General features: G+C 54.9%; 1 long non-coding RNA gene across 1 annotated transcript; it reads right to left on the bottom strand.

Moving 5' to 3' along the window:
* Positions 1-7,334: 7,334 nt before the first annotated feature.
* Positions 7,335-13,814, bottom strand: LOC138916089 (uncharacterized). The gene is made up of 2 exons (XR_011422771.1): positions 13,354-13,814; positions 7,335-8,553 (listed from the first exon to the last, which is right to left on the bottom strand). It is a non-coding gene; the product is annotated as an uncharacterized lncRNA (long non-coding RNA).

Raw genomic sequence — 13,814 nt, 5'->3', positions numbered from 1 at the left:
TACCAGACTCTGTGTTGCAGCCGCACCTGCTGCTGCTTCCCCTGCCTCCTGCTCTTCCTCGCCTCTGGGAAGCGCCCCTCCCTGCCCTCGGCGGCAGGCTTCTGGTGGGAGCTCATGGACACCTCACCTGTGGGCTTCTGCAGCGGAGGAGAAGCTGGCCTCCCTCGAGGTGGCTGCAGCTAGGTGCAGAGGACCTGGGAATGGTGGGCAGCTGTGGGGAAGGCATGTGGTGCAGGAGGATCCCTGTCTGAAGCGCTCTGCGTCTGTGGCAGGGGGCCAAGGCGGAACCGAGAGCCCAGCCTGCCTCAGCCCCTCGCTGAATTTCTGCCCATGGTGGACGTTTGTCCTTTTGGTTGCTTGGTGTCCAAACGCCCTTCCTACTTTGGAGGAATCCCAAGATAGGAGGGAGGCAGGGCCCTGCTTCCTCTCCCAGGCTCTGAAAACTCAGTGGGCACATGACCAAAGTGACCGGTCAGATGCTTCCACCTGCATCTTTGAAACGTGAGGGGAGATGCCAAGGCAAAGAGTAATTTAGGATCGTTCACAGGGCCTGTGGTGGGGCAGGCAGCATGCAATGAGGATCCAGCAGGGCTATCCCATGCAGGCCGTTCTGTGCTAACCAATATACCCACAAACTACTCTTCTGCTTAACTTAACCAGAGAGCTCCTCTGGCAGTGACAGCACTGACTAGCGACTTCCCTTGGGTTCCATGAGAACTCCCTGTATCAGTCAGCTATTGCTGTAATCAGGCTGCATAACAAACAGTCCCACCATCTCAGTGGCACTCAGTAGTGAGCCTCTGTCTTTTACTCCTTTCTCTGTGGGTTTGCTGGGGTTCAGCAGCTCCAGGCTGGGCCTAGCTGGGCTTGGCTCCAGGCCGTGAGCTGGGTCTGGGTTTGCTCCACAGGTTTCCTATCCTCCTTGCACCGGCAGGCTATGCAGGGTGTGTTCTTTCCAGGGCTATTTCAGTAGTGCAAGAGAGCCAGTTTGTTGCACAAGCGCATTCCAAGTCTCTACTCACTGCGCATTGCTAACATCCCATTGGTCAAAGCAAGTCACGTGACACTATGGTCTGAATGTTTGTGTCCCCCCAAATTCACATGTTGAAATCCTAGCTCTCAAAGATGATGTATCAGGAGGTGAAGCCTGTAGGAGGGGATTAGGTCATGAGATCTCCACCGTCATGAGTGGCATTAGTGTTCTTATAAAAGAAACCCCATAAGCTCCCCAGCCCCGTCTGCCATGTGAGTACCCAGGCAGAAGGTGCACCTAGGAACCGGGAAAGAGTTCTCACCAGAACCTGACCGTGCTGGCGCCTTGATCTTGGACTTCCAGCCTCCAAAACCGTGAGAAATAAACTTCTGTGGTTTACAAGCCACCCAGTGTACTCTGTTATAGCAGCCTGAACAGACTAAGACAGGTGGCTATGCCCCAAGTCAAGGATATGGATGCATAATTCTATGAGAAGGGAGTGAAGAAGCAGGGTTGATAATTCAATTCCCCCTTTTTTATTTTTAATTTTCATTATGAAAATAGTTTTCAGGAAACCCCAAAACCAGAAGTAGGCAGAGAGGCATAACGAATCCCCACAGAACATCACCCAGGTTCCATAATTATTAATATCTTCCCATATTTGTCTCATCTGTTTTGTTGTTGTTTTTTTTTGGTGAGGATGATTGGCCCTGTGCTAACATCTGTTGCCAATCTTCCTCTTTTTGCTTAAGGAAGATTGTTCCTGAGCTAACATCTGTGACAATCTTTCCCTATGCAGTATGTCGGATGCTGTCACCGCATGGCTCAAGGAGCAGTGTGTAGGTCTGCGCCTGGAATCTGAACCCACGAACCCAAGGCTGCCAAAGTGGAACGTACGATCTTAACCACTACACCTCTGGGCCAGCCTCTAATCTGTCTTTTGTTCTTCTCGGTAGGGCATTTTTAAACTTTTTAAAATTGAGGTAAAATATACATAACATAAAATTGACCAGTTTAACCATTTTTAAGTATATGGTTCAGTGGCATTAGTACATTCACATAACGCACCTGTCACCACCATCCGTCTCCAGAACATTTTCTTGGTCTCAAACTGAATTTCTGTCCGCATTAAATACTAACTCCCCGTTCTTTCCTCCCCCAGCCCCCAGGAACCACCATTCTACTTTCTGTCTCCATGGACTTGACTATTCTTAAATCATAGAATATTTGTCCTTTTTTGACTGGCTTATTTCTCGTAGCACAGTGTTTTCAAGGTCCATCCATGTTGTAGCATGTGTCAGAATTTGCTTTCTTTTTAAGGCTGAGAAATATTCCCTTGTATGGATAGACCACATTTTGTCTATCCATTCATTCATTCACGGACACTTGGTTTGCTTTTGAAACTCGTAAACAGTTAGGCATTGCTGATTAGGTAGCTAGTAGCTAAAGTTTCTTTTGCAATTACTAATTATAGCTTTTAGTCGCTTCCCTTCCCGTTGCTCACTGTGCTGCTTAAGCAATATGCTATCCGACTCCCAGTAGGTTCCTATAGATAACATCTCACTGGCACCTGGGTCATCATTGTAACAGATGTTTGAGCTGTCTTTTAGGGATTAGGACCCTGTGTCCAGTTAGGCTGGTTGAGACCACCGACCCATCAACTGGGCCTGTGCAAATGCTCCACAAGTAACTTTGTCATGTCAAGAGGTTAAAACTCCACCCTCAGGTCATGAGGCCACTGCCATGTTGGGAACACACATCCTGTGAAGAGGCATGAAGCTTGACCATGCTCGCGCAGATCACCAATTAGCTCCAGTCATCTATTCCCACCTTCAGACCACCTTGCCCCCTACCCCATAAATAGCCCTGAGTCCTCATTCTCGGGGAGGCAGATCTTAGATGGATTCTCCCGCCTCCTTGCTTGGCCGTCTTGTGATTAAATCCTTTCTCTTTGCAAACTCGTCGTCCCAGTGATTGGCAGAATTGTGCGGTGGGCAAAACGAATCAGGTTTGGTAACACTTCCACCTTTTGGCTGTTGTGAATAACGCTGCTATGAACAGGGGTGCACACATATCTGTTCGAGACCCTGCTTTCAGTTCTTTTCGGCATATGCCCAGAAGTGGAACTGCAGGATCATGTGGTAATTCGAGGTTTCACCTTTTGAGGAACCGCCATACTGTCTTCCACAGCAGCTGCACCATTTTACGTTCCCACGTGCAGTGCACCAGGTTCCAGGTTCTCCACATCCTCACTGATGCCTGTTATTTTCTGTTTTTGTTTCTTTTTTAATAATAGCCATCTCAATGGATATGAAGTGGTGTCCCACAGTGATTTTGATTTGTGTTTCCATCTCCTTTTGATTAAGCTAGTTTGAGACGGGTTTCTATTTCTCATGACTGGTACTGGTTGGGGTGGGTCTGGGGGCTGTAACAAGTTCCAGAAGCAGTAGTCATGGCTTGTGGAGAAGTTTACTTCTCTTTCACGTGACTGCCTGGGGCGGGGTGCCCCCAGTCAGGGGAACATCCTCCCCTCAGGGACCCAGGAGGATGGCCATTCCGTCATTTCAAGGTAGAGCTCCTGAGGTCACTCTGCCCGCAGCCACCTCGGCTCTCCGGGAGGGGGAAGAGGCCCTGGCTAGGGTGGAATCTCATCACGGGGCCACACTCACTGCCGGAGGGGCTGGGAGCCATCCCTGGCCCCACAGGGGAGGAGAGAATGGATTCTAGAACAGTTCCAGCTGCTGAACAAGCGCCCCCCCCCCCCTTCCTGCTGTACAAACTCAGGAGACGCCAGGAGGAGCAGGGACTCCATGGCAAGGTCGGGGCTGCTGCAAGGACTGTTGTACACGGCTGCTAATGTGTCGGGAGTGGACCCTTGGTGGAAGGAGCCTGCGGTCACGTGCGTGGAGGGAGGCCCTTGAGAGGCTCCCCACCATGGGACCCTCCAGGTGAACAGTGACCCCCCAAAAAGATATGTCCACACCCTGATCCCCAGAAGCTGTGCATGTGACCTTATTTGGAAACAGGGTCTTTACAGATATAAGTTAAGGACTCGAGATGAGCTCATCCTGGGTGTTCTGGGTGGGCCCTAAATCCAATGACTGATGTCCTCATAAGATTAAGGCAGAGGGAGATTTGAGAGCAGACCCGGAGGAGAAGGCCATGTGAGGATGGAGACAGAGATTGGAGTGATGCTGTCACAGGCCAAGGAATGCCTGCGGCCACCAGAAGCTGGAAAAGACAACGGAGCCTCCTCCCCTAGCGCCGTCAGAGGGAGCGTGGCCCTGCTGACCGGCCTGCTGATGCTGAAGTTAAGACTCAGCTTCTGAAGTTAAGACTCAGCTTCTGGTGTTGTGAGCACCCAGTGTGTGGCTTTCTTACAGCAGCCACAGAAGACTCATACTCGGGGACACGTGGACAACGCCAGTGGCCAGATGGCCAAGCCCAGAACTTCCACTGCTGACTGTAGGACGTCTGCGGTCTGTCTGCCGCTGACTGGGAAATGCCTGCAGGTCTTGGGTCTGTCGGAATCAAGAGCCCGTTAGAAGGGCCAAAGCCGATGCTCGCCCATGGCCTCCCTCCTTCTGTCGGTATCCTCGGGGGGGCCCCTCCAGGATTTCGGCTCTCAGCACTGGGCCCCAACCCTCCTTTCTGTGCCTGCCTCTCTGGAGTGGTCTGATGCCCTGGACAAGCTGACCCACCAGCTTCCTGGGAATCCTACCCGGAGCCTGAGCCCCTGTCAGCTGCAGAACTCCCAGCCTGGATGCCAGTTCCCCCTCTGGTTCTAGTTAAGGTGTGCTGAAAGCCTGCTGCGGGCCAGGCTCTGTGCCCCCCGTGCTCTGTCCCAATTAACCTCCCACAGCCCAGTGAGGTGGGTGCCGCTTGTGATGCCCAGCATAAGGTGAGGACATGTTAGGGCAGCCAGGTGACTTGCCCAAAGGCATGTAGCTGGGGTTCAAAGGCAGGTCTATGCCTGAGCGGTGACTGTGCAGCCCAGGACCCGAGCACTGGGACTTTGGGCCCTTGCCAGGGTAGGGTGGGCATTCCCAAGTCCCTGCCAGGGAAGGCCTGCCCTCTCCTTGGCCCAAGACTTGGACAGCTGGTGTGGGGAGGGCGACCCCAAGACTTGGTGAGCTCCTGGGTGCAGGGGAGGCTGGTGGGGGAGGCACTGAGGTTCCTTCCTTCTCTCCCAGGATGAGGCGTTTGGAGGCTGATGGCGTCTTGGAAAGGGGTGCTCATTGCCCAAAAGGGTTGCTGTGATGTCTAAAAATACGGGCTTCCTTCCTTCTGGGAAGGGGCTTGAGAAGGAAGCCCCCCTGCAGCTGACTGTGGACTCAGCTCGATTTCGGTTAAAACCCTGCTCGTCGGCCTGGCCCAGGGGCCTTGGGTGTGTTATTGAACTTCTCCTGTGGAGAGGGTTTGCTGTATGGGTGTCATGGGAAGACGGGAGGACGTGAAGCTGAGGAGACCCTGCCCATGGGGATCAGAGACTTCAGATCCATGCCCAGAGGGAGTGGGGGAGGGCCTCCCCCACCTGCTCAGTGCCCACAGCACACCCCTGCCCCGCCTTCAACAGGGGTCTTTTTTGCCCCCGTGTGGCCCATAAGCCAGGGCGTTAATGCCACGTTTCCTGTAAACCAAGGACTGGTCTTGGAGGAGGCCCTGCAGAAGGAGGGGCAGAACCAGCTGGGTGTGGATGCCCACCCCCACCTACCCCCAGCGCCTCGGGGCCCCAGGAGATCACCTGCGGGAGCCGGGAGTGGGGCCAGGCTGGGGCAGCAGGCACAGCTGGGCCTGTGGGGGGTGGAGGGGCCGCTGGGGAAGGGACTTACCAGCAGGCAGCTCTGCTGAGACCCCAGGAGGCCCTCCGGATTCCGGTAATGACAGAGGTGGGGTAGGGTGCCAGCTTCTGCTCGTGCCAGGGCCCAGCCCCCCGCCAGGCTGTCTCCCACCTGCTCCCCCCACACTCCTCCCTGCAGTGCTCCCCCGCCCCTTGCGTCTATTCCCTGATGAGCCCCTCCCTGGAAGGTACAGAGCTGGGCTAACTCACTCCAGGCAGGTCCAGCAGGGCCATTCTGAGTGACAACTGGGAAGAGAAGCAGAGGCCAGTGGGGGCTCCACCCCCCCTGGTACAGCGTGCTGAGGGGTTTGGGGACACCCCCTGCGCCCCTTCTCCCACCTGGCTGCCAGCCCAGGCACCTTCCCAGCCATACCTGAAGCCAACACCTGCCAACCCACAGCCCCACAACCCACAGCTGCTCCCTGTCTGCCCCCGTGCCTCCCTCCACGGGCCCGGCAGGCACAGAAGGAGGCGGCAGTTCCCCGGCAAGTAGACAGGGATCTTCTCCAGAGCTCCCATGACCCTGCTTTGGGGGCTGGGCCTCTCCCCTCCACCCTGTGGGGACACGGCAGGTTGCAGGGCTGCCCACAGAGCTGACACTCCTCCCCTCCCCCATTTCTGCTCTCCTGGCATCTGGGGCTCCCCCTGAGGGGCGGGTAGTCCTTGCCCTGCCCACCCCCACGGCCACTCAGGTGCAGGCAGCCAAGCATGGTCTCGGGGAGGCCTTTGGGCAGGTTCCCAGGGCCTACAGGGCGGCCCCTCCTTTTCCAGAAAGAGGAAAGAAGGCACAGCATCTGGGGAGCGAAGCCTCCATCCCCACCCTCTCTGTGGCCAGAAGCTCCACCCTGTGACCCAGCCTCTGGGAGACGGGCCAGGTGGTGGGTGGAGGCCAGCCCTTTGGGGTCCCAGGGGCCAATTTCCCCCATGCCCACCTTCCCAGGCCCAGTGCGGCCAGGGAGGAGTCCAGGTGCTCCCACTTCTCCAGGAGCCCAGTAGTGGCCCTCTGTCCTCTGGCTGGCACTGCAAGCCTTGCCCCCCTACCATGGGAGCAGGCTGCTCTGGGGACCCTGCTCTTGGTTCCAGCCCCAGCTTACCCGGTCTAGGGATGCAGAAAAGGCCATTTCTCTGATTCCCCCAGGCTCCAAGCTCCAGAAGAGGAAGGGAAGCGGGCTGTCTTTAAACTCCACTTTATGCAAAACACCATGCAAAGCACAGATGGAGGCCCTGCCCAGCCAGTCACCCCCACCCCACCCTGTCCCTGCAGCTGCTGGCCTGTGGTCACCAGCGGCAGCCTCAGAGATGCAGGGGCGCCTGCAGCACACAGGGCTGGGCCCTGAGGCTGTGAGGGGGAAGGTGCGGTGGCGGCTTTCAGAGGGTTTAATCCCAAGAGGGAGACCAGGAACAGGCAAAGGGGACAGAGAGACCACTAACAGGTGAACGGGTCAGTCAGTGACCGTACCCCAGAATAAATGGGTGCAGACGCGCATGAGGTCCAGAGATCGCTCTGTAAAGCCAGCTTGCTCCTTGCTCCTTCACGCATTCCTTTATTCAGCAACTATTTGCTCGGGGCCTGTTAAGAGCCAGGCCCTGTTCTAGGGGCTGGGGTCAGCGCCGCCGACCAAACCGCCTGCCTGTCAGCTCACATTCCCTTGGGAAGACAGACTCGTGACGAGGAAGGGAGGTTTACAGTGTATTTGAAGGATAAAGGGGAGCTGGGTTAGGGGGCCCAGGAGCGGGGCCAGGGATGGATTATAGACTTCAATAGGCTGCTCAGGGCAGGCTCCCTGTGGAGGTGATGGAGACAGGCCTTCTGTGATTGAGCCAGGCCTTGGAGGCGGTGAAAGGTAAACCATGAGCCACAAAGGAAACCTGAGGGACAGCTGGAGCAACGGCCCTGGGGAATAATGACCCTGGTGACTGACTGGGGAATAATAACCCTGGTGACTGATGGGTGTGTGTTCCAGGAACTGCAAGGAGGCCTGAGGCTCCAGGCAGAGGAGGAGACCAGGGACTCTGCAAGGAGTGCCAGTGGAGGCACTGAGAAGTGGCTGGCTTCTGGGTATATTTTGGGAATATTATTATATTTCCAACTTATTTGCATTAAGAAGAAACAAAAAGCAGAAAAGAAGACCTGTGTGTCCAGGGACGCGGGGATGGTGGAGCACAGGAGCCTGTGGGAGCACGGGGAACGGGAAATGGGGAGGGTGGGAGGTCGGGGGAGAAGGGCATCTTCTCAGTGCTCTGGAACTTGGGGGTTTCCTTCATTGCCCGTGCCCGTGCGCTAAGGGTGTACACCCACGGCCCCCACCAAACTAAGCAAAACCCCGTGTCGGGGCCATGACAGGAAAGAGAACTGTTGATGTAAGGAGTGGCCCAGAGCTCATGTACGAAGGCCCCCTGGGGTGGAGCCTATTCCGGGGGTCCCTGGGGTTCACCTCTCCTGACTTCCTCCTGTTGGAAGGGGAAAGGGGCAAGCTGCCCAGCTCTGAAGGTGGAATTTTTACAGCAGCCAAAGGTCATTTGCTGCTAGGCTTGGCAAATGAGCATCTCATCAAAATTGCATCATGCGACTTTTGATTGAAAACTAGCGCTCGCTCTTCAAGTCCCTGAGGCTGATGATGTTCCTGGGGGCTCGGAGGCCGGCTGCGAAGCGTTGACGGACAGCAGGAATAGGCTCCCAAGTGAACAGCCTCTGCAGGCTGATTGAAGCGCCCACGGTGAGCCTCTCTACGACCTTGACCTGCCGTCAGCAGAGAGAACGCGGGCGTTGTCAGTCCCACAGCTGCCTGTGTAGCCGGGTGACCGCGCGCGCCAGCTGCTTAAACTCTCCTGAAAAACAGCAACCGGCATACCCCCGCCTCCCATCACAGTCGTGAAGCGTAAATGAAACGGGGGCATGAATCCCCATCAAAGCCACGACTAATCCCCTCGTCATTTACCTTCGTACCCCAGCGATCAGTGCCAAGGCTGTGGGAACAGCCCCAGAGCACCCCTCACTTCTCCTCCCCCAAAAGCCCTGGGGACGTGGTTAAGCCAACTGAGGCCAAGAACACCCTGCATGGCCAACTTTGAGCACTGGTACCTGTGACAGTCCCCTCAGTTCTTCACTTTAAGGATTCACTTATGGGGTGGACGGTCATCTTTGTTCTTCAGGCCCACCTAAGGTTGCCCGATTTAATAAAACAAACAAACAAAACAACAGGTGCCAGCTAAATCTGCATTTCAGATAAATGACAAGTGTTTTTTCAGTATAAGTATATCCCATGCAATATGTGGGCTATACTTACACTAAAAAATTTATTTGTTGTTTATCTGAAATTCAAATGTAACTGAGCATATTTTATTTTATCTGATTTTATCTGGCAACCCTAGTTCCATCCCCCACCGCCCCCCCACCCCCATTTCCCAGTGTAAGAACTACTTTCGGGCAAAACCATAGATTTCTTGCAGATGATGCTGTATTTTTATCATGCCATCTTTCCCGGAGCTGAAATGGCTTCTTTTTGCATTTTATAGCTTCACAATTGCAGCAGTAAAAAATTCTTGTCAGCAGGATGATTGAAAATTTCATTACGAAGGGAATCATTTGTTTATTTGTGTCTTGTCAGAGGCATAGAATGGATTCCTAATAACACCACTGCAGTTTTTGGACGTCATCTTAGCGTTTGACAGCCACCTGCCCTGCACATCTGTGATCATCAGGATGAGGCCCCTCTGCAGCCAGAGTGGAATTATTATTTGTGTTTGGGGCCCAGCAGTAACATTTATTCCCAATAATTTGCTGTGATGGGTTCTTGGTACTTTACAGTTATTACGGCAGTAAAATTTATATTCTACAGAATTATAACAATATTCAGCTACTAATGGGATTATTATTTTTGTTGGTTTGTGTTTTAAAGCCATGGAAATAAAATTTACTCCCAACAATACAGCTGCAATTTTATGTCCCTAAAACTGACGGTAAATAATAAACACAATAACAGAATGCCTGTAAAACACATAAAACATCCTTCTCGGAAAAAGTGGGCTCTCTGTGGCTGTCCTGGGGGCACCGGCGGGGTCAGGAGGCCAGCCCAGCAGTTAGGGGTCCCGGGCCAACTTCACACGGATGAAGAAACTTCTTTGCAGGCCTGGGGAGCAAGTTGCTTGACATTTCAGACTCCCTGAGCCAGTGAAATGAAAACCAAAAGACTGACTCGAAGGTTTGGTCAGGAGTGCATGGAGCGGCCTCTCACGGGATGGCCCCCGTGTTGGGGTCCTGGGGCTGCTGGAACAAGTTCCCACATACTGGGCGGCTGAGGACAACAGCAATGGGCTCTCGGGCTCTAGAGGCCAGAAGCCTGAGATGGAGGTGTCAGCAGGCTGCGCTCCCTCGGAAGGCTCCCGGAGAGCACTCGTGCTGGCCTCTTCCAGCTTCTGGGGTCCCCAGGCGCTCCTTGGCTGCCTCACTCCAGGCTCTGCCCCTCCGGTCTCAGATCTTTCTCTCTCTGTGCCTCTCTGTTGGTCTTCTCTTCTCTCTTTTAAGGACATTTGTGTTGGATTTAGACCCCACCTGTATCCAGGATGACCTCATCTCAGGATCCTTAATTGCATCCCCACAGACCTTTTTTCCAAATATGGTAACATTCACAGGTTCTGGAAGAACATTTGGGGGGCATGCAATTCAACCCACTACAGTAACATCATCATCATCTTCATTATTATTGCCAGGTGGGGGTAAGATGGAAAAGTTGAGAAGCACTACCCCCAAGGATGGAATCAAGTACGAGATGTCCCTGGGGGACCATGTGGTCCATCCATACAAGGGAATATTATTCAACCTTAAAAAGGAAGGAAATTCTGACAGCTGCTGCAACATGAACGCACCTTGAGGACATCACACTGAGTGAAATAGGCCAGTCACAAAAGGCCAAATACTGTAAGATTCCTCTTACATGAGGTCCCTAAAGTAGTCAAGCTCCTAAAGACAGAAAGTAGGATGGTGGCTGCCGAGGGCTGGGGGGAGAGGGAAATGAGGAGCTAGCATTTAATGTGGATAGAGATTTAGTTTGGAAAAACGCAAGGTTCTAGAAATGGATGCTGGTGACGGTTTGCCAACAATGTAAATGTGCTTAATGCTACTGAATTAAAGCTTAAACATGGTTAAAACGGCAAATTTTATGTTCTGTGTATTTTACCACAATTTTTTTTTTTAAAAGAAAGCTCACAAAGAATGCATTAACTTTTATGGCCCCATCTAGCGGTGCAGAAACCGGGTCTCCGAGAGGCGAAGGGGGCTGTCCAGGACCCACGGCTGCTAAGTGGCGCCAGCAGGAGCCGCAGGTCCGCAGCCTGGGCCTCTGCTCCACTGGCAGCCAGCACCTTCCAAGCGGGCTGGGGCCAAGGTGCCTCCTCTCCTGAGTGGGCCCAGGGCCCCAGAGGGTATGGCTGGCTGAGGTCACCAGAGCCCTCCTAAACCGTGAGCCCTGGAGTCACTCCGGTGTCCGCTGTATGGCAGGGTGCGCCAATCCCTCCTGCCTCGGAATCCGGGGCTCTGGTTCCACACGCAGTTTCCGGGGCTCACGGCAGGCCTCCTGGCCCCGAAGCTCGGGCCTGGGGCCTGCCCGGGCAATGAGATGATGGCACAGGGGGCCCAGGAAGTTTCCAGACTTGATCTCAGAATTACCTGGGCTGCTTGTTAACGTCTGGGTTCTCTGGCTTCCCTCCCACTGAGTCCAAATCAGCAGGTTAGGGAAAGGGACCTGAGAATGTTGTCAGGAAGCCTCACGGCATCCTGTGACACGACAGTGGCAGAGCCGTCTGCTGGGTGGTTCACTCTTTCATTCATTCACTCATTCGTTGCACGCCCGCTCTGTGCGGTGGTCACTCACCCCTCTAGCTCCATCTCTTCCCACCTTGCCCCCTCACCCCCTTTACATTTCAGCAAAGCCCAGCCGCCTAGAGTTCCAAGCATTCCACGCAGCCTCCCGCCTCCGGGCCTTGTCCAGCCTCCCCTTCTTCCTGGACTGCCCTTCTTCTCTCTTTCCCCCACCCCCGAGATCAAGGCAGTGGGCCTGGGGCACCTTGCTCCCCGCTGTGCTAGGCTCCCTCTGCTAGCTCTGTGAAGGACGTGGGCCCTGGGGTGGCACCCAGCACCAGATGGTGGCCGGCTTTACTCCGGCCAGCCTGGGACCCCCTTGAGGTCCCCACAGAAGCAGGTGTCCAGGCCTGGCTGGGAGCTGGCAGGGAGCTGGGGCCCCTTGGGGTTCTGCTGCAGCCCGGAGCAGGAGCGGTTCCTGTTGCTTCCTGCGGATGGACAGGCAGAAGTCGGGCCCCAGTGAGCAGCTGCTGTTTCTGGGGCCGCTAGAGGGAGACCTTCGCATCCCAGCCTCATGCTCGGCGGAAGCCACCTAGTGCAGCTGCACAGCCCGGAGAGAGCAGCCCGGCGAGAGTAGCCGGCTGCAGGGTGTGTGTGCCGGAGAAAACATTTATGTGTCCCCCCTGGGCGGACGGCGGTGGGCAGTGGCCTGGCTTTCTGCAGGGGGAGAAGGTCTTTTTACTGGATGGTGGGCAAGACTCAGAAGCTGGGGCATGTGGTGGGGGCAAAGGGCGCCGAGGCAGGGAGGACAGCAAATGAGAACCACAGTGGCATCAATGGAGGACAGGAATTTGGGGCTTCTTCCGTGCCTGGTGCTGTTCTAAGCATTCTGCGTATACCATGAGAAATAACCCTACAGAGGGTAGGGTCCAGTAATGCAATATCCATTTTACAGTTGAGGAAACTGAGGCCCAGAGAGCCTGAGGAACTTGCCAGGGCTGTAAGGCCAGAGCTGGGATTTGAACCCAGGAAGGGAGACCCAGGGCCTGGGCCCCGCAGCTCCAGGGAGGGGAACACAGCCAGGATGGCCCAAGACAGCCCTTTGGGGTTTCAGGCCTGGCTTTGGATTCCAACTCTGCTGCCTGGCAGCTGAGCGTCCTCTGGTAAGCCCCTTTACCTCTCTGAGCCTCACTTCCTCCTCTAAGATGGGACGAATGACTCCTATCTTGTGGGGTAATTTAGAGGTTTAACTGAGACACAGGAATTAAAGGGAGGCAGATTCCAGGGCTCTTGTTAGGACCCTTGGCGTGTGGCCACAGGGCCTTTGTACATATTGTGCGTGCACCTAAGATGCTGTTATAACGTTCTTGCTCCTCTTACCGTGGACTTTTCTCATCTTCTTCCCTCTGCCACCAGGCTGGCTTCAGGGTGTGCAAACGGTACAGGTGCCCCATGCCCAGAAGGACCCTCCGCTGGGTTTAACACTCTACTGTCACCATTTTGAAATTCTCAATACTTTTTGACCCAGGGGCCCCGCACATGTGGCAGCCAGGCCAGCTCTCCCGGTTCCGTCATTGCCCCATCCCTGTGTCATCAAGTGCAGCAGACAAGGAGCCACCTCCCAGCAAGAAAAGGGCATGAAGAATGCAGAGGGACCGTGGAGATGCTGCTGATGCCTTTGCCCAGGCCCCCAGGAGCTCCCCCCACAAAGGTCAGTCCCTCCTTTCTTGGGCACACACTCACCTGGTCCCCAGGTCAGTTGCTCCCCCAAAACCCGGCTGAAGGTTGACGTCCTCTGAATCTCCCAGTCGTAGTGGCAGAATCTCTGAGCCCACATAAGTCCACCCTGGATTGTTAGTGGGGATTCCTGAAGCCGGGATCTCACTCAGGCTGGTCAGCCCCACCATTTGTTAAGCTTTCTGGGCCTCGCTGCACCTCCAGTTCCCCTGGGTAGGTGGGAGCTCCGTGGTCGACACTCAGAGCCTCAGCCTAAGCATTGCACCGTTTGGAAAGAGAAATCCTCATGCTTCAGAGCGGAAGCCTCTGTCCCGGTCCCCCTTGGACAGCTCACTCGCCTTCGGACCAACATCTCAGAGCCCCCACAGCACCTGTGCGTCGGGCAGCCTGAGTGGGGGCACATGGGACATTTCTGCTGGCATCTTCCATCCTGCACCCCTGGCTCCTAGGCTGGGGACCTGCCCTCT

This window comes from Equus caballus, chromosome 11, assembly GCF_041296265.1.
Source record: "Equus caballus isolate H_3958 breed thoroughbred chromosome 11, TB-T2T, whole genome shotgun sequence".
In the NCBI taxonomy this organism is placed as follows: Eukaryota; Metazoa; Chordata; class Mammalia; order Perissodactyla; family Equidae; genus Equus; species Equus caballus.
This window is presented reverse-complemented; position numbering and strand designations above follow the sequence as displayed.